Source organism: Cupressus sempervirens, chromosome 8, assembly GCF_028749045.1.
Source record: "Cupressus sempervirens isolate cs-2001-9-10 chromosome 8, ASM2874904v1, whole genome shotgun sequence".
NCBI lineage: Eukaryota > Viridiplantae > Streptophyta > Pinopsida > Cupressales > Cupressaceae > Cupressus > Cupressus sempervirens.
Genome location: NC_143125.1, coordinates 718516383 through 718536088, shown reverse-complemented (window position 1 = coordinate 718536088; position 19706 = coordinate 718516383). Strand labels below are relative to the sequence as shown.

Genomic DNA, 19706 nt, shown 5'->3' with positions numbered 1-19706 from the left:
TGATGTCTTTGCTTCTTGATTCGTTGGCTCAACTAGTCTGTCACCAATTTTTTCTTCTAACTCAAATGAGATAATATGGAAGGTTCTCTTTTTGCTTGGACCTCTTGTAGTCTATTTCTTTCTTCTTTTAGGAGGATTTTTGGTCCTTTTAGTCCTTGTAGGCTTCCTTGGAGCTAATGTTTCTTTAGACTTCACTGGGCTCCTTGGGGGTTGCTAATACGCAACTACTACATAAGGTACATTAGGTGTCTACACACTTGTTTGAGCAACTGTGACCTCTTCAATAGGTCTTGCTTCTACAATAAGTGTAGGGGTCAAAAGCTCAAATTGACCACTGGCGTTCATGTTAGATTATGGTGACTGATCAGGAAAGTACTGTACATACTTCATAAATAGTGGGGTAAAAAATTTTTTTGGGCCGTGGCCGACATGGTAGCCAACATATTATGGACGACATATGGCTGACATTTTATAACCCTAAAGAAGTTTAATAATTGTATAAAAGGGTTTAGGGTTAGGTATTTTCATTATGTTGTGATGCGAAATTGGTTCTTATGGCGGTATTGAGCTGTAAGGGATTACGGCTTGTAATAACTGGATTGTAATAAGATCAAACTTGCTATTTGGTGGATGTAGCCTAGGGATTGGGTGAACCACGTTAAATCTTGGTGCCTTGTGTTCATTTCTGTGTGATCTATTATTTTCTGTTATTGGTTATATTTGCATGTAGTTTTTTATTTTTTGTCTGTGGTTAATCCTAACAAGTGGTATCAGAGCGAGGTTGTCTTTCAGTTATCCTCTACAGGAAAGTCTCACGGTTAAGTGGGAGTCTCACAGTTGAGTTAGAGCGATGGCAGATGAGGGTAAGCTGAGGTTTGATAGGTTTAATAGGTAGAACTTCCAGTTATGGAAGATGCAAATGGAAGACTATCTATATCAGAAGGATTTATGGAAGCTATTGGAAGGCAAAGCCAAGAATCAGGGAACTATGTCAGAGGCTGAATGGGATCTTTTGGACAAAAAGGCACTTGGAAGCATTAAGTTATGCTTGGCACCATCGGTGGCATTTAATATTACAAAAGAAAAGATGATAGAAGATTTGATGAAAACCCTAGCGACATTGTATGAAAAGCCCTTCGCTTCAAACAAGGTATTTCTCATGAAGCGTTTATTTAATATCAAAATGGCAGAAGGTGGATCTGTTGCAGATCATTTAAATGAGTTTAATACTATTACTAATCAGTTATCTTCTATGGGTATCAATTTTGACGAAGAAATTAGGGCTCTCTTGATTTTGTGTTCTTTGCCTGAAAGTTAGAATGGCTTGATAATGGGGGTGAGTAATTATGTTCCAGGATCTAGTACCCTAAAATATGATGATGTGATCGGTGTTGTTTTGAGTGAGGAAACTCATAGGAAATCCTCAGGTGGATCAGCATCAGGAAGTGCTTTGAATGCACAAAGCAGGGGCAGAACGAGTGAAAGATGAAGTAACTCTGGAAATCATGGGAAATCAAGAGGAAAGGCAAAGGGGAGGAGGTCTCAATCGAGAGGACCAAATGATTGCTGGTACTATGGGAAACCAGGGCACAAAAAGAAAGATTGCTGGAATCGAAAGAAAAATGAAGGAGATAAATCAGATGGAGACAAGGAGGCAAATGTGGTAAGTAAAAAATCCGAAGAGGATGCTTTGCTTCTATCTTTAGAGAGTGTTGATGATTCATGGGTTTTAGATTCTAGTGCTTCATTTCATGCTACACCTCATAGAAGTTATTTCATTGATTATGTCCAAGGGTATTTTGGGCTTGTTTATTTGGAGGACAATGAATCCTGTCAGATTGTTGGAAAGGGAAAAATTAAGATTAAGTTACAGAATGGGAATCATCGGCTACTACATGAGGTAAGACATGTTCCAAAACTAAGTAGAAATTTAATTTCAGCAAGGAAACTCAGTGATGAGGGTTGTGTAGTTACTTTTAATGATAAAAATTGGAAGGTTTCAAAAGGTTCCCTTGGAGTAGAAAAAGGTGTGAAATTAGGCACCTTATATCTTTGTACAGGTCATATTGTTCCTTCTACTTTGATTGTTTCAGAAAAAAATGAATGTTCAGGAACAATTGCTACAGTTGAGTAGGGAGAACAAATAGCTCTTGTAGATTTTGATACATCGTTGTGGCGCAATAGACTTGGGCACATGAGTGAGAAAGGTATGAAAGTACTTCATTCAAAGAAAGTTTTACCAAGTCTAAAATGTGTAAATATGGATTTCTGTGAAAGTTGTGTGTATGGAAAACAAAAGAGAGTGAGTTTTGTAAAGACTGGGAAGGAAAAACAAAAGGAGAAATTAGAGCTTGTGCATACAGATGTATGGGGACCAACTCAGGTATCTTCCCTTGGTGGCTCTCATTATTATGTTCAATTTATTGATGATGCAACTAGAAAAGTATGTGTTTATTTCCTTAGACAAAAATCTAATGTATTTCAAACTTTTAAGAAATGGAAATGCTTGGTTGAAAATGAGACTGGTAAGAAATTAAAATATCTCAGATTTGATAATGGTGGTGAGTATTGCAGTCATGAATTTGAAGATTATCGCTCCACTAATAGGAAAATGGAGTGGCTAAACGCATGAATAGGACTATAATGGAGCATGCAAGGAGCATCAGGTTGCATGCTGGTTTGCCATTACACATGTGGGTGAAGGCTATCAATACTGCAATATATTTGATTAATAGAGGTCCCTCTACTCCTTTGGGCTGTGGTATTTTGGAGGAAGAATGGACTAGTAAGAAGGTGAGTTATTCTTTTCTCAAGACCTTTGGTTGTGAAGCTTTTGCTCATATAGACTCTGAAAATAGAACCAAGCTAGAAGCTAAATCAAAGAAATGTGTCTTTGTTGGATATGGCATTAATGAATTTGGCTATAGGCTTTGGGATTTTGAAAATCTTAAAATTATTAGAAGTTGGGATGTCATATTCAATGAGAAAGTGTTGTACAAAGATCTGTTGCAGCAACACGAGAAGAAAGAAGATGATTATGTAGTGCTAGATGATACTCCAAAAGCTGATGTTCTAGCCATTCCTCATGATGTGCAACAACTGCAACAACAAATACCACACACACTAGTGAATGTTAGATGGTCAACGAGGCAAATTAGACCTCCACAAAGTTTTCTCCCTCTTTGTATTCTATTTTACTTACTGATGCTGGTGAACCTGAAAGTTATGATGAAGCTGTGCAGGTGGATACTAAGATTCAGTGGGAGTCTGCAATGAAAGATGAAATGGACTCTTTGCTGAAAAATAAGACATGGGATTTGTGCAAGTTGCCTACAGGTAAAAAGGCTTTACAGAATAAGTGGGTTTACAGGTTGAAAGAAGAATAAGGAGGTAAGAAAAGATTTAAGGCCAGGTTAGTTGTAAAAGGATTTGCACAGAAAAAGGGAATTGATTTTGATGAGATATTTTCTCTTGTTAAAATGACTTCTATTTGTATTGTTTTAAGTCTTGTGGCTACTAAAGATTTTCATTTAGAGCAGATGGATGTTAAAATAGCCTTTCTTCATGGTGATTTGGATGAAGGAATATATATGGCTCAGCCACAAGGTTTTGAGGTCAAAGGTAAGGAGAACTTAGTGTGCAAATTGAAGAAAAGTTTATATGGCTTGAAGCAAGCACCTCGGCAATGGTATATGAAATTTGACAGTTTTATGCATGAGCATGGATATAACAGGTGTCTTTCAGATTATTGTGTTTATTTTAAGAGGTTGGATGATGATAGCTACATTATTTTATGTTTATATTTGATGATATGCTTGTAGCTGGGTCTAACATGGAGCATATTAAGGGGCTAAAATGCCAGTTAGCACATGCATTTGCTATGAAGGATTTGGGGGCAGCAAAACAAATCCTTGGAATGAAGATTTGTAGAGATAGGAAGAACAGAACATTGATGCTATCTCAAGCTGATTATGTTGAGAAGGTGTTGCAATGTTCCTCTATGGAGAATGCTAAAGCTGTCTGCACACCTTTACCTGGTCATTTGAAATTGACTAAGGAGATGTGTCCCAAGACACAAGAAGAGGAGGTAAGATGTCCAAGGTACCCTATGCTTCAGTTGTAGGAAGCTTGATGCATGCTATGGTATGCACTAGGCCAGATATTGCACATGCAGTGGGAGTCGTTAGTAGGTATATGAGTCATCCAAGATTTGAGCATTGGAATACTGTCAAGTGGATTGTCAAATATTTTAGAGGAACATCCAATAAGTGTTTACACTTTGGGGGCTCTACTACTGATTTACAGGCTATGCTGACTCAGATTTGGCTGGGGATATTGATACTAGGCAGAGTACTATAGGTTATGTCTTTACTGTTGGTGGGGCAACCGTGAGCTGGGTTTCTAGGTTACAGAGGATTAATGCTCTATCCACTACAGAGGCAGAGTATGTTGCTGCTATAGAGGCAGCCAAGGAGATGATATGGCTTCAGTTCTTCTTGGAAGAATTGGGACATCCTTAGAAGGATAATTATTTGTTTACAGATAGTTAGAGTGCTATTCATCTTGCTAAGAATTCACCTCTACATTCTAAGACCAAACACATACAGTTGTGGTACCATTTCATTTGGTCAGTTTTGGAGGATGGATAGTTAAAGCTGGAGAAGAGACATACCAATAACAATCCAACAGATATGTTGACAAAGGTTGTAACAAGGGAGAAGCTAAACTCCTCTTCAACTTCAGTTGGTCTTTTAGACTGAACATGAATAAAAGAACAATAGAGTCCAGGGTGGTTTGATCCAGTGGGAGCCCCATGTGGTAGTGGTATTGGTACAAGATCAGTCTCCAAGTGGGAGATTGTTGTTTAGTGTGGAGCCTGATCAGTCCCCAAGTGGGAGATTGTTAGATTATGGTTTAATACTTGTATAAAAGGGCTTAGGGTTAGGTATTTTCATTATGTTGTGATGCGAAATTAGTTCTTGTAGCGATATTGAGCTGTAAGGGATTACAGATTGTAATCAGGTTGTAATCACTAGATTGTAATAAGATCGAACTTGCTATTTGGTGGACGTAGCCCAGGGATTGGGTGAACCATGTTAAATCTTGGTGCCTTGTGTTCATTTCTGTGTGATCTATTATTTTATGTTATTGGTTATATTTGCATGTAGTTTTTTGTTTCTATCCGTGGTTTATCCTAACATTTCATTTCCATAGCTATCACTTTGACCTCATCAAATTATTTCCTATTCATCCTAGATTCTTTCAAAATAGAATCAATTACTTTCTCCACCTTTTTCTTGGAATCCTTCATTATTTGACTAGTTTTAACTTTTCTCATTTTCTTAGAATATGTCCCCCATCTAGCACATTCAAAATCAACTTCAAAAAGAAGGATTATTTGTGCATACCCTTCAATCAATTCCTCACTCATCTCATATCCCATAGGATCAATTAATTTTACTCAAGGAACTACTACCTCCATACATGTGAAATCTATCTCAACCATAAAACACAATTCACCCTTATACTTCTCTACTAGCACATGAGGTATCCTATACTTTTCTTCATTTCAGCTTGGAAGGATTTCATTATTCTATCAATATCACTGTCCTTGACTGCTTCAGGTCTTGACCTATATGCTCGAGTGATTAGCTACATTGTGCACTCATTTTCATTCCAGTTTGAGATTCCAAGGAACTTCTTAGTAGCATACAAAAATATGTGTTAACTGGGATTCAAACATGAAGACTGCACTCCTTGATTTCTTGATTCTAGATATGTTTTCCAACAATTGTGTTATGATAATATTTCATATGTTAACTTCTTCACCTCTTTCTACCAAGTAAGTTGCATGAAGAAATCATGCAGGTATTAAATCTATTTTAGATCCATGATTGTACTTGTATCCAAAAATATTGCAAATGAGTCTCACTCCATCATCTTGAATGGTGTTGACTTTCATGTTTCTTCCATCAAAATATGTACTAACATTTGTCTCAACTATCTTGCACACACTCTTAATGTTTACTAGATTGCATCCTTCATTGCTCAAATCTATGACTTTTTGAATTAGGTCATTATCAATAAAAATGATTAAATCTCCTAGCCATAGAAAATCATCTTGTGCTCTGCACAAAATTATCCTTGTCCATTCGTTGTTATCAAAATTCATGTAAAACATATGCTTAACTAGGTTAAGTTGTTCTAGGTATCTATGTTCAGGTTTCAATGACAAGTCATTATTGTACATCTTCTCCAATTCCTTATGAATCTCTGAGTCACCTATGCTTTCAATCTTATAGTGAATATATCCTCTTATATCTTTGATGTGTAGAACATTTTCTAGAACTTACGAAAATGCTCCAATGGGGTCATCAAGTAAAGAAACACATGGGTGTTTCTTAAAATTGTACCTAGGTTTGTTGCTTACACTAAAGAGTTCTTGTCTTGCCATTCTTGAAGGATTATGCTCAATAATTCAAAAAATACCTCAATTTCATGTATTAGGGTTTTCAACTACTTCACATAATTGCATGTCTCTTTAATTCTCCAAATCTTGCTTCAATCTCCCACACAAACTTCGCATAAGAAAATGATGTATGCAAGTCAGTTTGCATCCTATAAATCTTTCACAATCTGTATTTCACATTAAATGCATATTTGCCACTAGTTTATTATATTGTCTCATGCAATAGAGAGATTAATCTTCTTATATATACTTATCCTTACCTTATCAGTCAATGCGCACTTCATTGTAGACTTCTCTTAATGTCTACTACATACTACCAATTGTGCAACCTTTGATACTTACTCTACCATCAGTTATTAATAACTGATACTCTATTTTACTGAGAGTGCTTAATTTTGGTAAGAAGAGTCACAAACAATAAGTGACTTCATTGTCTTGTTAGGTACATCTTCTATAACTATATGTAAACATCTTGGTTTTTTTTCCTTAACAAATGATTCCTTTAGTTCATTTTTCTGCTCTTTCATTTCTTTCGTTAGACTATCATCATTTCTTCTATATTTCTAATTCCTATTTAGGTCTCTTCTGTCCATTCTACAAAACTTCATCGTGTGTCCAAAGTTATTGCATAGTAGACATATAGGTACATTTGTTTTCTATTCATCTAGCTAGTCATTAGGTGCTTTGCAATTCCTTGCAATGTGTTTAAGATTGTTGCATATGTAGCAAAAAATTTGTCTTCTTTCTCCACTTTCATTATTGTGAGATCTTCTTCTATTTTTTACATGGTTAGTGTTCCTATATATCCTACTATTTGCATTATTTCTATCAAATTTAGGTTTCTTACAATCTATTGCATAATGACCATATCAATGACAATTATGGAAATAAAACTTTGAAATAGGTTTGAAGGACTTACCTTTGCAATCGACTTCAATGTCTTCAAGTTCATCACACCAGGCAAAAGATTCCTTTCTTTTCTTGTCCATATCTTGATCAGATTCTTTATCTTTCTTGGAATGAGTGATATCCTCTTTGTCCTTGGGTGTATCGTCTGTCTTGCCTAGATCCTTATTGCTTTCAGGAGTATCAGGTTCTTTTCTCTCAATAGATTTCTTGGTGGACTGACCAAGAAAGAATCCAAGTCCAGTCTTATCATAACTGGGTCTTTGTGCACATATTTTTTCTTCAATCTTATCACTACTAGTATATAATTTTTCAAGTTGTTGGTTGGTTTGTACCAACTCACCTTTCACAATGGTGTTATATTTTTCTAATTCTGCATATTCTATCTTAATAGATTCCAATTCAGATGTTACCTTGCTTAATTGGGATCTCAGATTTGCATTCTTAGCTTTAACTTCAGAGTCATTCTTTCCTCCATTTTTTTGAAGACTCAGCTTAAGTTCAACTATCTTTAACTCATGTTTTATGATCTCATTTTCTTTCTTTAGATCTTCAATATCATCATCACTGGTTTGATTATTAGGTCCTTTCTATTTTAGGTCATCTATTTTGTCCTTTAATTCACCAATTTAGGCTTTTGCATCCTTGTATTCGTCTCAAGGTAAACTTTAAGCAACCCCCCTCAAAACAAAATTAAAAAAAATTGGTGAATCTTACATTATTTTGAAAAAAAAAAAAAATTTCTATTATTAATTGGCGAATCTTTAACTATTTAAATATTTTTATAACTAAATTTAATAAAAATATGGCAATTTTAAATATTTTTAAGAACTAAATTATTAGCCAAAATTTCCTAAAATTGGCCAATTAGCGAATATTAGCTACTAAAAAATACCCTGATCTATCTTTAAGGCCATCTCTTTCATCAGTAAGGAGATCAATCTGTTCAAGCACTTCTTTAATTGTTCCATATCCATAGGGATCTTATTCAAGCTATTAAGCCTCTTTTGAATAAATAGGCTCTGATACCAATTGTTAGAAATAGATAATATCGAGGGGTCGAGGGTGTGAATCAATATTTTCAATCTTTTTTCCCTCAATTGGATATTATTAATTACTTTACCACATGCATAAAATAGTAAACCAATAATGTTGAATAGTATAAACAACCATACACAAAGAGAGATCATAACACCATATTTTGTTAACTATGGAAACCCTAGCCAAGGGAAAACCTTGGTGGGGATGAAACCCACTAGATGATTCACTATATAAATAATCTAGTTAAGGATATTGATCCTGTTAGGCCACTAGGCCTTGCTAGAAGCCTCAACCCTGTTAGGAGTTGATTCAACCTTGTTAGGAATTGGTGGATCATATAAAAATGTGTGCAAGAAGAGCCCACTTCCCTAACATGCAACTATACAATGAGATCTTCAAGAAATAAGTATACATACAATTCTTAGATACTTGTTGTACTTTGCAAATTTTCTGATTGACAATTCTTCATACAAGAGTGACTGTGCACAACTTAATCTGCATCATATTTAGCATAACAATGCTTCACATCATATATCACAATGTCACATTCACTTGTTACTCGCATTTCACAAGATCATATCAACTTCACAATCACTGATCACAGATCATTATCATCATATAGTTCTTCACTATGAACTTCACAAATGAAGTTCTTTACTTATACCAACATATTGATAAATTCTTCCTTAGTCGGCTCACATAATCGTCATTAGACTTGGCTCTTAAAGAAATAATAATTAAAATAATAAATCAAGTCATTTAACACAATTTTCTGACATGCTCTGATTAAAATAATAAATCAAGTCATTTACCACAATTTTCTGACATGCTCTGTTCTGTGTTGTATCATCATTGCATTACTAATTCCTTCATAACTTGAACTTAGTTGATCGTAAGGACATGCGCTTTGGTATACGTCATCATTATGATGTCCTGCATCTCTGGTTAACTGCACAAGAGAATATTCCAAGGGAATGTTCTTTTATCATTAAAACTATTATGTTACTGTAACATTGTCTGACACTTAGACAATTTTCTTTACAGATGAACAAGACTGATCTACAAAACAAATATGTTTCCATAAATGACAACCATAACATACCTTATCTGATTGATTGGACATATTGCCAACATGAATAATAAGGAAAAATAACTTATAAATGAAAGGAAATATTGAGTGGATAATGTGTGCTTTTATTAGATAATTGTATATCTTGTTTAAAGATTATTGAACATATGTGAAGAATAACTTACCAAAAACTTGATCCAATAGGTATATATCAAGGATGAAGTTTCATAATAGAATCATAGAAATTTAAATACCAATAATTCTAAGAGGGTGAGTATCAATATTAAAGATGACCAATATGTTGATAAGAGTCTCATATGAGAATGATGAATATGATTTTCATGCATAGATTGTAGATAGAAAAAGCATTGAAGATCCATCTATGCTTTGTCCACTCACATAATACTTTCAAAAAAAGATATATAAAAAAATAATTTATGGAGATTATTTTACAATTAACAAAATCATAAATAAATCTCTAAGATTTGGAAGCAATTAAATAAGAAAAGAAAAGAAAATCATCCCAAGTCTAATAGAAATTAATGGAAAATGAAAGAAAACAATAGGTTCGATCTTCTAAATGTATTTTCTAATTTTACCATCTAAACGTGAGTGAATATATAAAATAGTTTATGTTTGAAAAAAAGTTGATGTGTCAAGCTTTTATGATTTCTACTGATACGAGGATAAATGTGGAAAGAAATAATTTATTTATAACTTAGCTTTGAAACCCTTCATTAAACTATATTGTTGATTTCTTAATGTTCGATATATAAATGTCAATTTCCAAAGAGACAGCTTGAAGGAAACTGTCTTCACTAGAGCCTGGAGGTATTGCCTTTTCTGCCTCTTGCAATATAATTTCGATATCAGATGCCTGCACTTCAGATTTTTTCTTGGACACAATTTCGCTATCAGATGATTCCACATCAGAATCTTCCTTACACATTATACAAGCAATATCATTAGCAGTAAGACCAGCGGCTGCACCTTTCTTCAACAACATGGTGGAAATGCGCAATACAAGGCATGATTCAGGAGATATCTTTAATTTATGAATTTTAAGCATTTCAATATCTTTTTCTGCATCTAAAGATTCTATATACTTAAGCATCTCCGGGCTATAAGGCACAGATGCCTGACCCCAGTACGTCCACTCTAGTTTAATATCTTCAAACTATAACAATGCAATAGACCAACAATGAAAAAGAAAAATTAAATGACACATTCAAACCAAGGAATAATAAATTAAATACCTTATATGGAACATTAACATCATTATTCTATCACTGAAATAGAAAAACCATCTAGAACTAAAATGAAGGGAAAGAAATGAGTTAAGTAGTCACTTACACTCTCTGGAAGGCAATCACCATGATCTATAGGAATAAGTCGACCTGGAGAATCTATATTTTTCAGATACAAAATATTCCCTGGATGCCTATCTGTATTTGCCAGCCTAATATCCAAAACAGAAATCATGTGCACATCATTTACAGGCAAGTATGCTGTCCCAATGTATTCACAGCTGAACCCATCCTCGACAAACTTTTGTAAGGAACCCAATTTGATTTTGTTCATTTCAGAATTGTTATTAAAAACATGATGGGAACACTTAACTAACATAGTAGGAGGAACCCCTGCAAGGCCAACATCATCATCACCATTAATTCTAGGACCACTAAGAGGGTGATCTAAAATGTATGCTGCAACTTCCCTATACCAGCCCTCCCCAGCTTTAACACCCTTTTTCTTTCGACTCTCTGGGTACGTTGAATTGTAGTTTTTAGGGTTGTTCTCAGCATAAGGCTCTTCATCCATTGGCTTGAAGACACCAACTATTTCCCCTTTTCCATTTGGCATGAAGTACACACCACTTGTTCCATCTGAGACCTTTATAGGAGATTGTCCATATTGTAAACCTTGTCTTATTGCTTTTATCATCTCTTCACAAACAGGAGATATTTTGTGTGTAGAGTTAGGAACTAGTGGTTCTATAATTACATCATCTCTACTTCTGCTGTTTCTCCTCCTGCATTGGTCAACACACATATCAATAGATCTTCCATCTTCTTTTGTAGGGATTGCATAGCTTATGATTCTCTGAATTGATGATGTCATATCGGATTTTTTAGATTCCCGTGAAGAAATACTTGTGTAAAATGCGTTCTAATTTCGTGGGCGTGGTTGAAAACATTTGTTGAGGTGGTCTCTTATAGAGAAAATAAAAAAGAAACGAGAGGTGCAACTCTTGATGATGGCCTGCGCTGCATTAGGTTAATAGCCAAAAGCTATTAAAGAAATCATTTATATTATTTGAATACTCCGGAGATTCGTTAAGAAAGTAAGCGGGTAAATGAAGTGGTAAGATTGAATATTATTGAATGCATGTATTGCGCACAGAAAGATATTATAAGAATAACGAATAGTTTATCGATTTAGATATTACAAAGCCGTTTATTAAATATCTTAAGCATCCAATAAGTGTAAGCTTAGTCATAAGATTATACTCTGACTAACATAAAGTTCTTGCTAATATAAACAAGAGTACAAGAGTTGCAATGTAGCTTAGTTCCTGTCAAGTGTAACACTGCTCAAACATCACATGTTATGCTTGATTCATACACTAAAAAGTGTTAAATAGTTAAAGTTGATTTATGTTTTCCAACCTTAGTTTTTTCCTTAGTGTGTGATGTTTAAAGGTGGCCATCAAGTAAGGTTGGTTAGTGGCCGTCAAGTAAGGTTGGCTAAGACAGTAGAGTTGGAAAGATGGAAGGAAGTAGAAGCTAGAGATGATTATGTCAGATAGTAGAAATATGGGGAAATGAATTGTGATTTGATTGATTTCGAATTCATTTAATGCATCTACATTTCTTTTGCATAACAAAGCATCAATAGGTGCTAAATCTCATTAGTTTGACGGCCATAAATTTCGAAAAACGAATGAAGTTTCTTATATGAATGCTCTCCTATTAAAATAAATGTTTTAATTTAAATGAAAGAGAAAGAAACAATTAAGATGTAGACAATTCACATTAAAGGAGACTCGGATGTAATAGTTAATGCTATTATAAGTAGAATGTGTCACAATTGGAGGATAGCTCACTACAACATTTGGGGTCAAATTGCAACGACAGTGTAATTTGTGGTCATTTTCATTTTTATTTTTTTTACAATTTTCCTTGATGTCGTCACAATACAATACTAACGTTGTCATAATTGCGGCACCCTCACGAGCATTAAAAAAAAAAACAATTGTTTTCCATTTGTTTTGATTTTGTAGAGAGTTGTGCACAAAAGAGGTGGAGAGCTATGAACATTGTCGTGGTGGCCTTGTGATCGGTGCATTTGGTTATTGTGCCCTTGTGATTTTTGCATTTCATTGTCATGCCCTTGCTCTATGATTTCATTGTCATTGCATGCCCTTGCTTTGCGATTTCCTTTGCCGTGTCATGGCCTTGTGATCTATATGCCCTAGCTCTATGATTTTCTTCAAGGGTGAGGAGGAGTATGTATGTAAATGTTTTTTTTCTTTTTCTTGCAAACATGTATGTTTTTATTTTTCCTTCTAAACATGCATCTCTTTACATATTTAGCAAGATCTTTTTCAAGGTGCCTATGACATATATAATCTAGCTACATTCATATTCTAGAATCCAAATAATAAAATAATGAGATTCACTCAACCTATGCTAAGTGACTTACATCAAGATCTTGCATAAAAAATACTGGAGACTATGAAAAATGGGCCAATTTCACAAGAAATTTTACAAAAACATATCATAGTAGATATTTTTAAAAAGAAACAAGCCATAACTAGTTAAATGGGTCTAGTTGTTGATTAGCTGGGTTGATGTATACATATATTCAACTGGGTTATGACATCTACAAGGGAATGATCCTTGTGATTATGCATATGTATTTGGTGCATTTCTTTCCTATGATATATCTCTATATTTCATTGTCATGCCCTTGTTGTGGGATTTGGTTGTCATACCCTTCTGATCTCTACATTTCATTATCATGCCATTGCTATGTGATTTCAGTGCCATGCCCATCCTCTATGATTTTGTTGCCATGCCCTATCTCTACGATTTTTCCTCAAGGGTATGCAAATGTTGGTTTCTTTTCCTTTTAAATAGGTATCTCTTTATATCTCCTTTTGAAAATATATATTTAGAGATCTTTTTAAAGGTGCTTATTACATATTAGCTACACAACAAAAAAATTTATCCAGCTACATACATATTCTAGAATTCAAATAAAATAATAATAAAGCTCACTCATCCTATGCTAAGTGACTTAACTTAAGATCCTCCACAAAATTAATGCAGACTAGGAAAAATGGGTAGAGTTTGCAAGAAAGTTTACAAAAACATAAGAAGATATTTTTAGAAAGAAACTAGCCATAACCAATTAAATGGATCTAGCTGCTGATTAGCTAGGTTGATTACAAATTCTTTTAGAATTGTCACTAGATTAGGTACAATAAAATGAATAATCAGTTGCTCCTAGCTAGCAGGATCAAATATAGATTTCCAAGGAGATAAAATTGCATATACGGGTAAGAGCACAAAGTTGGGTCGCAATTTCGCAGAAGTCAATTCCATGGAATGAGACCTTTAAGAAATGGGTACCTGATTTTAAAAATGTGGTTTTGGCACCCAATCCATACTCAAAAAATCGAGTACCTAATTTTTTGAATATGGATTGAGTGCCCGAACCACATTTTAAAAATTGGGTACCCAATTTTGGAAAACTATAAAAGTCAATTTTTTGGGGTTTTTTTGTTCATTTTTATTGCAAAATGTGAGCATGATTTTAGCAAGATACCAGAGCCCATTTTTGGAATTCTATTGACCCCCTATTTCTCTTTTTCGGAATACCAGGTATTTTACTTTGTTTTCTACTATTTTATTTCATTATTTTTAGTTTTACACTTTATAATTTTGTCAATTTTTTTTTTTTTTTCACTTTTAATATGTAAAATTTTAAATTTTCATTGTTAATAGTATTATCGCTAGATTATTATATCTTTTCATTTAAATAATTTCATATATTTTAATTGTTAAAATTTGTAGATGTTCATTTAGAAATTATTATTTTGGATGTTTCAATGTATTTAATAAAAATTACAATGTTGAATAATTAGATATATGTAAATTAAATTGTTTAAACACGTAATTACATTCAATATTTTATATTTATTTCAACTAAATAGTAATTAATTATAAATTATTTTGTAAACCATATATCAAAGAAAGTAAAACTAACTATATTCCTAAGTCTAACCTCAACCTAACCATAACTACACAATAATTTAATCTAAACCCTAAACATAAAACTAAGTATTTAATGTGTAACATGTCGCCAAGGGATCCAAACACAAAAATAAGTACTTAATAATTTTACTTATTGTATTGTACTTTGTTTCATGGATCAGAAAGGGATGATGTAATCTATTTTACAAATGTATATTCTTTTAGCCTTTCATACCCTATGACATGTAGAATGGATGATTATGCATTCCAAATTAATGCAAAGTGGCATTTAGAACAAATGTATATTATTTAAATAGATTGAACTTGTAGTTATTCTTTCATCTAGATGTGTTATTTGTCTTACTTCTAGTATAATTATTTAAAAATTAAATGTGACTAAATGTCTTGGGATCCTTAAGGAATGTAATCTCTTATGTTTTCTTATGTATTATTGTATGTTATTACTTACTTGGTAAAACTTTAGGTTAGTTCTTTGGATCCCTTGGTTGGGTGTTACATAATGTGCTCCCTTACCTTAAAACCATATCTTTTTTAATAAAACTCCACACTAACCATAAGCATAGTATTAATTTTGATGTAAAATCTCACTCTCACCATAATTATAAGCCTAACCCTAGTCATTAATAAACTTAATCCTAAATGTTAAACTCTAATTCTAATTGTAATGTCAAATCTTAAACCTAACATGATCCCTAGCCAAGTAACCATAACAGTAGGTCCATAATGGAAAGTAATTTTAATCCTAGGTTTGAAAACTTTATTTAATGATTTTAAATTGGGTTGAAGAAATATTGAAATCTTAAATGATAAACTATAAAATAGTACTTCAAGAAAAACTTATTTTGTACACTTATAATAAAATTATATTAATTTGTCAATATTTCTCTTGATAATAATATTTACATATGATGTATATTCTTTTAATTTCTCCACACAATATGTAGGACTTAAATTTTTAACATAATTTGTAGATAATACATTTCAATTGATATGGATTTTATCTTTAGATGCGTGTTTGATTCTTTTAGCATGAGGTTTTTCACATTGAAACTAGCTAGTGTCATAAATTTGACAAAGAATCCAATCTTCCATAAGAAAGAAAAACACATGGACATCCAATAATATCTTCCAACTAAGATCTTGTTATCACCCTATCTATTACTATGACATTTACACAAAACATAATTGTGATCTAGTAATCACACATGAAGTTGCCTATAAGTAAGAACCACTTTTTGATGCACATTCTTGGTATCGTCAAAAATTTTCTCCTTAGGAAATGCGATTAGTGAAGCTCGATATAAATTTAAAATTCTCCTTAACTCCTCCTCATTTGATTGAATATTTGAGCTTACAAATTTCCCACCATTATCTTTGAACTATGACAACATATATGATATGGCATCAAGTTAGACACAACTCCATCCTTTATTAATATAAATTGTAATATAGTTAATATTGATATTTGGTACTTTAAGATTTCAACTAAAATAATTAATGAAATTGGAAGGAAAATTATACTTTATTAATAATTATAAAAATCTTTCAATTTGAAAATACAATTTTTTTTTTGCAATTTTAGATTTATAATTTAATTATAAGAGTGCCTACTCTATTTTTAAAGTATATTCTACCAAACATTTAAAACCAAATTTGATCATTTAAAAATAAATTATTCATTTATTTTATGAATTGGTGTGAACATTCTATTAATAGGAAGTATAAGTATACCTATTGGACAAGAAAAATATTGGTAGATACATGATCATAGCCTTTTATAATTAAGTCCAAAATAATTCATAAATTACAAAAGGCCATTAAGTCACAAGATAAAAACCAACATAAACAATTGTTTTATGAGTCAAAAAATTTGTGAATATCACCTGAAGCAACAACATATCTGTGGAGACGAAGAATTCGAAAACCCAAGGCTGTGGTGTTAAGATTTGTGCAAGGACTCTGTCTACCACACCCAATACCATTGATATCATTCCTTGATACCTTCTATTCAAACCACATGTTACAAATATTAGGAAATGAGAAAAAGAAGAAGTCTTAATTTAGCTACCTTTTAGCAACAATTTTCAATGCTCTTGACCTTTTGATAATTATAAATCTATTTTTAATTTTTTAACATACATCTCAAATGGTATTTTAAAAAAAATTGTTAACAATAATTCTTGTAAAAAATTAGAGAAAAAACAAAAGAAAATAGTTTATGGAGCCATGTGTCATTTTTATTATTCATTTCTAGCCTCCACACCTCCCCTTTTCTTAGATGGAGAATTTTATAACACGTAGAATGTACTTGTCAAATATGGGAGAATGAGCCACAAGCAGAACCTCTTCGACTAAGAGCTAATGATAGAGGGGTGTTCCCTTTGTTCACCAAACATCTTTGAACCCATCAACAACCCCTCTTTCCATCATTAGGAAGAAAGAGTGCAAGAATAGAAAAATAAGAAAGAAGTGATGCTAAGAACACAAAATTGAATCCAAAAATATACTCACATTTACTAATAAATTGTGGAAATCTGATAATGTTAATATTTTATATTCAATCCTATTTATATGTTCAATCCTAATTATTTTAATATTTATCTTTAATCATACAAATTTTCTAAGGCATAATCATAAACATATTTATATAAGATATTTTTTGAATTCACATTTAGGTTGATTTATTAATATAGTTTTTTGGAGTATTATTTTATGATTAGGCTTAAATTTGGTATAATGTTCAATTAGCCTTAACATTAAAGTTTACTTAAGTTTTAAACTTTATTTAATTAATTGATATGGTTTTAAAGATCTATGCATTTATATATTTGATATTATAGATTTATTTAATTAAATAGTAATTTTGTGATTTTTTTTTAATGTTGTTTAAACATATATGCAAATTATATTTGATGGACCTAGCCCCATCCCCTCTTCCTCCCCCACCCCCACCTTTTCCCCCCCCATCTCCACCTCCACCTCCACCCCCACCTCCATGACCACCTAGTCCTCCTCCACCACCTACCACAAAGGATCTATGGTTGAGCATGAGGCATAATCTTAGCAACCTCATGCAAGATATTGAGACTATTAGACACAAGGCCCACTCCCCTCCTCACCTAATATGCCTTGTAGATAGCATGCAAGGTGTTGTTTTCTCTATACAACATTTGGCTTCTGATATTGATATCTTTAGATTATGGAGGTAATACATGCATGCCTTTTATTCTGATGGCCTATGCTATAGAGAGGTCCATAATCTCAAAATAATTAAATGAAATTTTTCTAGATATTTTGTAAAGCCTAAGATGGGTGAGGAGATTAGTGAGAAGAAGCTTCACATTTCTATTAGATGGTGCACACATCCCATATATCAACACACTTTTGGGAGTGGTGGTGGATGGTATTTGACCATCCACCACATGCTAATCATGAGGTGCCCATGTACTTCCTTAAGAAACTATAGGCCGAGTTTGAATTGGGTTTAAAACCCAATTATTTTGATATTAGATTATTTCAAGGGGTTGGTGGAGGAATGCCTCAGGATAGGCCTGGGGCAAAGCTGAGTGATAGAATGAGAAATTGAATATGGCCTCAACCTCTTGTACCTCTTCCTACAATAGTTGTCCCAGCACCACACCATCATCAAGTAGTGTCATCTGCTCTTACCTCATTGAGTGCCCTTTTCGACATTTTAGTAGAGCAGTGGATGTAGGCAAGAGATATTTGTCCACTTGGACACATTTGTACTAGCTATGGAGATATATGTAGAGGCCCTCAGAGCAATGTTGATTCAACACATAATGACCATTATGATTTTCATGATGATGTATACACTCCCCATGGTGATGATAGTGATGATATTGGTGTGTCATCATTTGTTGACCTCATACAAGGAGATCTTGGAGATAGTTAGGAGCAGAAAGTAAAATAAAAATAAAATAAATATAAAGTACATAATTATTTACTTTCTACGTACATGTGTAATTGTATTAACCATATTAATGTATGTTGATTTTGAAATAATAGAGGATGAATGACATTGTTCCTCCTAGGAGGTAGCATAGTCTTTTCTTGAGACCTACAAATGTTGGCATCTCTCATATAGTATCCACTTTGAATTACACTATAAAAATGTACATTCAAACTCAAATTTAATAACATGTGCTCATATGTTCTTTTTATTTGATTTTGAAGGATTTTTTACTGCTACACAGTTTGATGTCAGTATAGGTCTTGGTCCATTGACCATTGAGGCATAGCCTCAAATACCTACGGTATGAAATTTTGAGTCAAGGCAAATAATTTGTACTATTTTTATGTGTGTACATTGTTATTAACTTATAATCTAAACAACTTTGATTCATTTGTATAATTTTATGTGTTTCAATTTTACGAACAGGAGATGGATCATACTTATCCATATAGGCCTCAATATAGTTTATTTTTGACTCCATCTTTTGACCATGTGACCAATGATCATTGTGCTGGCATATCTTTAGACACACATGTGATAGTGGCTACTACTTAGGTATGATATATATACATGTTTTTATAGTGTATAAAAAATGTAGTATACAAATTATGTACTTTTTAGTTTATGTACTTTGTAATTCATGTATATATAATTTTGACTCAATGTTTATGTATCCATAATTTTAGGACTCTGTTGCGATGAGTGTTGCTGAGAGTCTGGGACTAAGCTAGATGGAGGTACCTACATCATCCTTGAGGTCAATATTGTGATTTATGTACATACATAATTCATTATGCTCTTTATCAAATTTTTAAAATGTATGTATTGTAAATTATAGGACCTCATGAGTGTCACATTTGGTAGCTTTCACAGTGCACCTCCTCCTGTTATAGAGGGACACCCATCTCTTGTGGTATTATTTTTATTATGTAGCGAATATTTAATTTATTTGCGAGCTAGATT

The 19706-nt window shown here is 33.0% G+C and overlaps 1 pseudogene; it reads right to left on the bottom strand.

Moving 5' to 3' along the window:
- Positions 1-10227: 10227 nt before the first annotated feature.
- Positions 10228-11606, bottom strand: LOC149544451 (phosphatidylinositol 4-kinase gamma 4 pseudogene; annotated as a pseudogene).
- Positions 11607-19706: the final 8100 nt, after the last annotated feature.